Genomic DNA, 7,843 nt, shown 5'->3' on the forward strand with positions numbered 1-7,843 from the left:
ACAATCGCCAAGAGGTAGAAACAACCCAAGTGTCCATCAGCGGATGAGTGGATACACAAAATGTGATACGTCAACACAATGAAATATTACTCTACCATAAAAAGGAATAAAGTACTGACACATGCCACAACACGAATGAACCCCCCAAAAATGATGCTAAGTGGAAGAAGCCAGTCACAGCGGCCACATATTGTATGGTTCCATTTATATTAAATATCCAGAATAAGTGAATCCATAGAGTCAGAAAGCAAATTAGTGGTTGTGAGGGCCTGGGGAAGGGGAGAAAGTGGAGCAACTGCTGAATGTGTATGGGGTCTCCTTTGGGGGTGACGAAAATATTCTGGAATTAGACAGTGGTGATGGTTGCACAATGTTTTGAATATACCAAAGCCCATTCACTAAACTGTATACTTTAAATGAGTGAATTGGATAATATGTGAATTATATATCAATAAAGCTATTTTTTAAGTCTAAAGAGACATGACAACAACAACAAAAAAAGCTTCATAAGTGATGGAATTGGCTACCCCAATCTTTTCTTTCTTAGATTCTTCTTAGACACACATTCTTCTAAGTAGTGTTCTGAAGTTGAATTTCAAGAGTAAATTCATTTCCACGCTTGTATTATAGAAAGTACTCTAATAAAAGAGTATGTTCTGTGAGTTTGTAAGTTTAGATTTAAAGATATATTCAAATTTAATCCTATAACTAAATTACATGGGCTGCCTGAACACATTTGAAAGAAAAATAATGAAAAAGAAATATATATATAATGGGTTTTTTCCTCAGAACATAAACGGTGAGTGAGGGTCTGGAGAAAGATTTCTCTACAGAGGTCTATCAGTATAGAAACAAATAATAAATTTGAATTTTAAACTTTTACAAATGAAAAAATACAAACAGGAATTGAACTCTGGCCCTGCATTTTATGTAAGACAGGGGGAATGGGAGAAGGAATTTTCTTCATTTTTAAAATTGACCTGTAACCTCTGATGGGACCCTGGCCAGCTCCTCAAAACAGTTCTAGCCAGCGCATATCTGCATGTCTTCCTTCAAACTGGAACTATTTTTGGTGCTGGCACAGAAGAAGCTAGGTGCAACAACTAAAAAGAGCTGGTGTGACAGTGGAGAGATGTTCCGTCCTGCCGTGCCGCTCATCTCTGTATAAAAGATGGGGAGGGGGGTCCATTTTAAAGATCAACTTTGTTTGGGGGACAATACAACTTTATCTTCACTACTTTAGACTTGAGTAATAGGAATACGAGTTTGTTTTTCATGATTTATAGTCCTCTAATGTAGAACATGAAAAGTTACCGTTTCTTAGTACATTTGTACTTGTATGGTATTCGCAGCTTGCAAGTGTTTTTATTTCATTGATCTTTGGAGCTCTAAAAAATACTCTAAACCATGGGTGATAACCCAAAAAGACCAATGAAGGAAATGAAGCTCAAGGAAGCTAAATTACTTATCTGAAGTTACAAAGCCTTAAGTGGTAGAACCATGGCTCCAGGCAAGATCCTCCGACTCTAAATGTCATGCTTAGATCCTGGCAGAGAAATGTAGCAGTGATCATTTCTTATCTCTTGTCTCTCTTGGGAATCTTAAACAACGAAAGCCAGTCATTTTTGCGTAGTACTTATGATTCCTTCTCAAAATTATGTTCATGCCTGTTGCAGTGCCATCTTCATAATATTCCTGTGTTGTGCTGCACCAACATTTATCCACATCCACTATATGCCAAGCACCGTTCTAGATGTGGAACAAGACTGATAAGGTCCCTGCTGTCGTAGAACTTCCCATGCTCATTTAAATAGAGAAGAAACCAAAGGCATAGCAAAGAGAAATGATTATGAGAGTTTATGAAGCGGTGGAAGCAGACTCTAGGTATTCTGATTCCAACACAGGTCTCTCATTCTCCCATGAATGGTACACCAAGCACTCTAACTTAACAATACTCTTAAACACACACTCAAACACTATTGCATAGAAACAAGTCACTAAAAGGAACACCCCAGAAATTACCACACCAAGTCTTACTGCTCTCCGGACTCCTCTTGAAGACAGTACTACTGTTCCCATTTTACAGTGGGGAAACAGAGGTGGAGAAGGGTTAAGTCTTGCACAACTTCATGTAGCTCCCCTCAAGCCATGGTTCAAACTCAGGCAGTCTGCGACCAGAGCCCACCTTCTTAGTCATGTCATGATACTGTGTCTCCCTTATGGCACGGATCACATTCTTATTATAGTCCCTTAAGTTTTCTCCCTTATCAGACTGTAAATTCCACAAAAGTAGAGATCATGTTTTACTTAGTTTTGCTGACTCTATCTTCTCATTGGAAGTTAGAGCATGACAGCATTTCTCAGGATTCTTACTTCAAAAGGTCAAAGATTAAATGGTAACTTAACCCTTCCAAGCAAGGATTTTTGTCAGTTGAGCATCCTCTAGGCTGGCTGAGCTTTGGCCACCTCTGTCAGTTTCATATCTATCAGATCTGTAAAGTTGAGTATTTTCTCATAATTCTAGCTTTCAAATTGAAATGTTAATACCTGCAATTCTTGATATATAGAGCACTCAGTTTCGATAAAGAATGGTCTATTCCTGCTCTTTTGGTAACAGCAAGATCTTATCTTGGATTTAGAGTAAAAATATGAGATAACCAAATGACTTTTCTCTATATCTTTGGATAGTAGGTTAATTTTTGGAATGTTTTTGCCCAAGAATCAGTGTGATGAAACTGAACTGGGAGTGGGGTGAAGGAGATTTCACTTTGAGCCACAGGAAGAAACAAGAAACATCCCCAAAGTACATATTTTTCCTTGAAAGTAAAGGAGTTATTTTTGAATTTTAATTAATGCTCCTTTACAAAAATTCTATATTAGATATAACATAAGGAAAATAAAAAATGTTTTTACTTCAAGAAAACAATCCCTTTTAAAAATCACATTAAAAACACTTAGGAATAAACCTGACCAAGGAAGTTAAAAGACTTATATGCTGAGAACTATAAAACATTGATAAAGGGAATTGAAGATGATTTAAAGAAATAGAAAGATATCCCATGTTCTTGGACTGGAAGAATTAATCTTGTTAAAATGGCCATACTACCCAAAGAAATCTACAGATTTAATGTGATCCCTATCAAAATATCCATGACATTTTTCACAGAACTGGAACAAATAATCCTAAAATTCATATGGAACCATAAAAGACCCTAAATTGCCAAAGCAATCCTGAGGAAAAAGAACAAAGCAGGAGGCATCGTTCTCCCTGACTTTAGGCTATACTATAAAGCTACAGTAATCAAAAAGCATGATATTGACACAAAAAACAGACATATGGATCAATGGAACAGAATAGAGCCCAGAAATAAACCGACACACTTACAGTCAATTAATTTTTGACAAAGGAGGCAAGAATATACAATGGCGAGAAGACAGTCTCATTGCAGCACCATTTGCAATAGCCAAGACATGGAAACAATCCAAGTGCCCATCAACTGATGACTGGACAAAGAAAATGTGGGGTGTGTGTGTGTGTGTGTGTGTGTGTGTGTGTGTGTGTATATATATATAATGGAATACTACTGAGCCATAAAAAAGAATGAAATATACCCATTTGCAGCAACATGGATGGACCCAGGGAATAGCATATTAAGTGAAATATCAGACAGAGAAAGACAAATATCATATGATATCACTTAGATGTGGAATCTAAAATATGATACAAATGAACTTCTTATTTACAAAACAGAACCAGACTCACAGACACAGAAAAAAAACTTATGGTTACCAAAGGGGAAAGGGAGGGGGAGAGAGAAATTAGGAGTTTGGGGTTAGCAGATACAAACTACTACATATAAAACAGATAAACACAAGGTCCTACTCTATAGCATAGTGAACTATATCTAATAGCTTATAGTAAGCTATAGTGGAAAAGAATGTATATACACACACACCTGAATCACCTTGCTGTACACCAGAAACGAACACAACATTGTAAATCAGCTATACTTCAATTTAAAAAAAGTTTTTACTTTAAAATTACATACACACTAGATTCATTATTAAGTAGATTATCTATATTTTTAAGGATTCAAACATTTTCTCATGGAGTTGTTCTTGATGGTAAAACAAAATAAATAAATATTTTCTACTGATATAATGGAAATAGTACCTTGTTCCAGAGTGGCTTGCAAGGCCACTGCCAGCAGTTACTTTTGTCCCACTTTTTCTTACACTTTCCTCGTCTCCTCCTTTCTTTTGCCTTCCCTTCACAAGCCAGCACATAACATAGAAACATTGCCAGTGTCTGGTCCAGAAGATCACAAAGACGCTCTTTGGCACCTAAAGCAATATCTGAAGAGGCATTTCTTTAAATGTATTTATCGACCTCCGGAATAAACAATGAAAACAATGTTTTCTTTCTTTCCATTTTAAGCTTTCCTTACATCTGTATTACCACAAGGAATTCCTTGTGGCCATTTATTTTGGCTCTACGAATATATGACACGCCTGCTACATGCTGCTTGAATTGGCAGGCTAACAAGGCTTAAAAGCTTACAAGTTTTCTAATTTGCTTCAAGTTCTATTTCCCTCACATATTTAGCTTAGTGGTCCACCAATCCAGTTCTTTAAGGCATATGAGAGGTCCTCAGCACTGTAGATGGAAGCCATGATTTCACAAGCATCCTATAGAAAACTGAGTTTTATGTCTGAAAAAAATAAGTGTGAAAATAAGGACATTTCACCTATGTGCAGAACTTTTTCATTAAGCTTTTCTTTTAAGTTTCATTGAATTTTTTTCACAATATTCCCAGGGTAACAAATTTATCTTTTACAAAAAGCAGGTAAATCAAGTTATTCTGTTTCATAAAGCAATTAAAAGACCCACCTCAGTGCATATATATGGTCATAAAAAGAAAAAAAAACAGGTGCTACCCTGTCTCTTTCAAACATAGCTCTAGCAACAAATGTGATTGGTTTTGTTAGTCAGAGGAGTTCATCTTTTTTTTAAAAAAAGATATATCTCTTTTAAAATAATATATGAAATTATGAGAACTTGCTAATAAATGCCATTTAAATATTTTAAACTAATCCAATTTAATATAAAAACAACCCAAAACCTGGATTCTGCACACAGTTGTTATCAAACAACACTGGTTAATTGCTTGCTTATGTCCATGGGACAGAAATCCCAGAGCCATTAAAAGATCACCAAAAAACTGGATTTAAAATTGAAGACAGTAAGAACTTAACATATTTGGCAATTTAAGTCCTATAATGCTCAAGCATTTGAGATGAGAGAAATACAAAATGTCACAAGACATTGCATTTAATATATGCAGGGTGATTTTGCTGAAGATTCATTCAACAAATATTTATTGGGCATCTAATATGACCTAGGCACTGATCTAGGTGCTGGGGATGCAAAGTTGAACAAGAAGATTAAATCCCTGTCCTGAGAATCATACATTCAATTGGTTGGCCACGAATGGGGATGGGGGGGTGGCGAAAATAAATAAAAAATCATATCCGTCATTCATTTTATCCATTTAACAAATATCTATTATGATTCCCTAAAATTCAAGCCAATGAGGTCTTTAAAAATGTTCATGTGGAATAACAAATGTTGGTGAGGATGTGAAGGAAAGGGAACCCTTGTACACTGTTGGTGGGAGCGTAAATTGGTGCAGCCACTATGGAGAACAGTACAAAGGTTCCTCAAAAAACTAAAAACAGAACTACCATATGATTCAGCAATCCCACTCCTGGGCATATATCCCAAGAAATGAAAACACTAATTTGAAAAGATACATGCACCCCAATGTTCAGAGGAGCATTATTTATAATAGCCAAGATATGGAAGCAACCTAAGTGTCCATCAACAGATGAATGGATAAAGAAGATATAGTAAACAATATACAATGGAATACTACTCAGCCATAAAAAAGAATGAAATGTTGCCATTTGCAACAACATGGATGGACTTAAAGGGTATTATGCTTGCTGAAATAAGTCAGAGAAAGATAAATACTGTATGTTATCACTTATATGTGGAATTTAAAAAATAAAACACACTAGTGAATGTATCAAAAAAGAAATAGACTCACAGATATATAGAACAAACTAGTGGTTGCCAGTGGGGAGAGGAAAGGGGGGAGGGGCAAGATAAGGGTAGGGGATTAAGAAGTACAAACTATTATGTATAAAATAAGCTACAAGGATATATTGTACAGAACAGGGAATATAGCCAATATTTTATAATATCTATAAACGGAGTATAATCTTTTAAAAATTGTGAATCACTTGTTGTATACCTGAAACTTTTATAATATCGTAAATCAACTATATCTCAATAAATAAATAAATAAATAAAAATGAAAATGTTCACGTGGGAAAGTGTCAGTTAATCAACAAACATTTATTGTGTCCACCAACAATATGCACAGACTTGTGTCACACGCTTCCGGGGAACCAGACGAGCTTTAAAACACTGCCTGTGTACTCAAGAAACCTCTTTTGAGTTGGGGAGACAAGAACAACATAATATGAAATAAAAGCAAACAATGTAGACAATTAAGAGCAAAATTTAGTAACATTAACAACAAATGTGATGAGAGTTCTGAGAAGAGGATGTCACTCAGGCCTGAAGTTGTCAAGGGAGTTTTCCAAGAGGAGAAAGTGGAGCTGGGTCTTAAAGAATGAGAAGGACCTAGGTGAGGATGGAGGGGCAGAGAGACTTCCTGGAAAGAGGAACAGCACGAATGAGGATGAGAAGATTAGGTATCAGGTATTTGTAGGATGGTGAGCACACATGGGCGGGCTAGGATGGCAGGTTCATACTGTGGAAGACAAATCATTTGTGGGTTGTTTCTGAAGATCCTTGAAAATGGCTCAAGGACTGTAATGTTTATTATAGAAATAGGAGCCGCTCTCAAAGATTTTAAGCAGAGTAGAAACTTAGTGGCCATAAATGCAGTATGGTAACAATGATCTGCCCTTGCAAAATTGTTTTATTTAAGGAGCCCACAACACACAATCAGAGCAAAGTTTACACATCTGACATACTCTGGAAGAACAAAAGATGAGAGAGAAGTGGGTGGATGTCAGAGTGTTTCTCTAGTTCACAGGCTCTGTGAGGATAGGACAGGCAGTGATTCAAGTCAGGCTGTCATGAAAAGTGGGTAAAAAAACAAACTGAAAAGTGCAGCTTCTTGCTTTCATTTTGCTAATTACACATTTATCAATGACCCCCATCATTAAGGACACATAACTGTATTCCTATTTTACGAAGTGACTCAAATGTTTTTCAGTCTTACTCTCTGCAAGGTAAATTCCTATTAAAAATGTAGTTGAAACTTCAGCAAGAATTTCTTTTCTTCAGTTAGATTTTGCTACAGAACAAGCTCATGCCAGGAGTTAAATTTAGATAGCAACTTTTTGGCTGTAATGGCATCCTGTAAATTCCTGCTACAGGACTTTAACCAGCACCCCAGTGGCTGGAAAGTGTTCGTGCTCCTCCCAAAGTACATACTGAATTGAACTCAATTCAATTTTCAGGACCAATTTACTCACTGATAAGATTTGGTTGAACATTCACTATTCACCAACACACACACACACAAACACACACACATTGGAAAACAATCATCAGAAGCTATCACAAAATGTTTATTTATCCTTTAAATACTTGAACAGCTCAAGTAACTCTCTAGTCAAATTTGTGAGTCACATAAGTATGATTATTTGTCAGAGAGGTAAACTAAACTAGCATCTAAGTGATTTGATCATGTAAAGGGATTCATCACTGTATCTAGTAAGCATCCAGTGAGGGCTTCCTTAC

The sequence above is a fragment of the Globicephala melas genome, chromosome X (genome assembly GCF_963455315.2).
Source record: "Globicephala melas chromosome X, mGloMel1.2, whole genome shotgun sequence".
Classification (NCBI taxonomy): Eukaryota; Metazoa; Chordata; class Mammalia; order Artiodactyla; family Delphinidae; genus Globicephala; species Globicephala melas.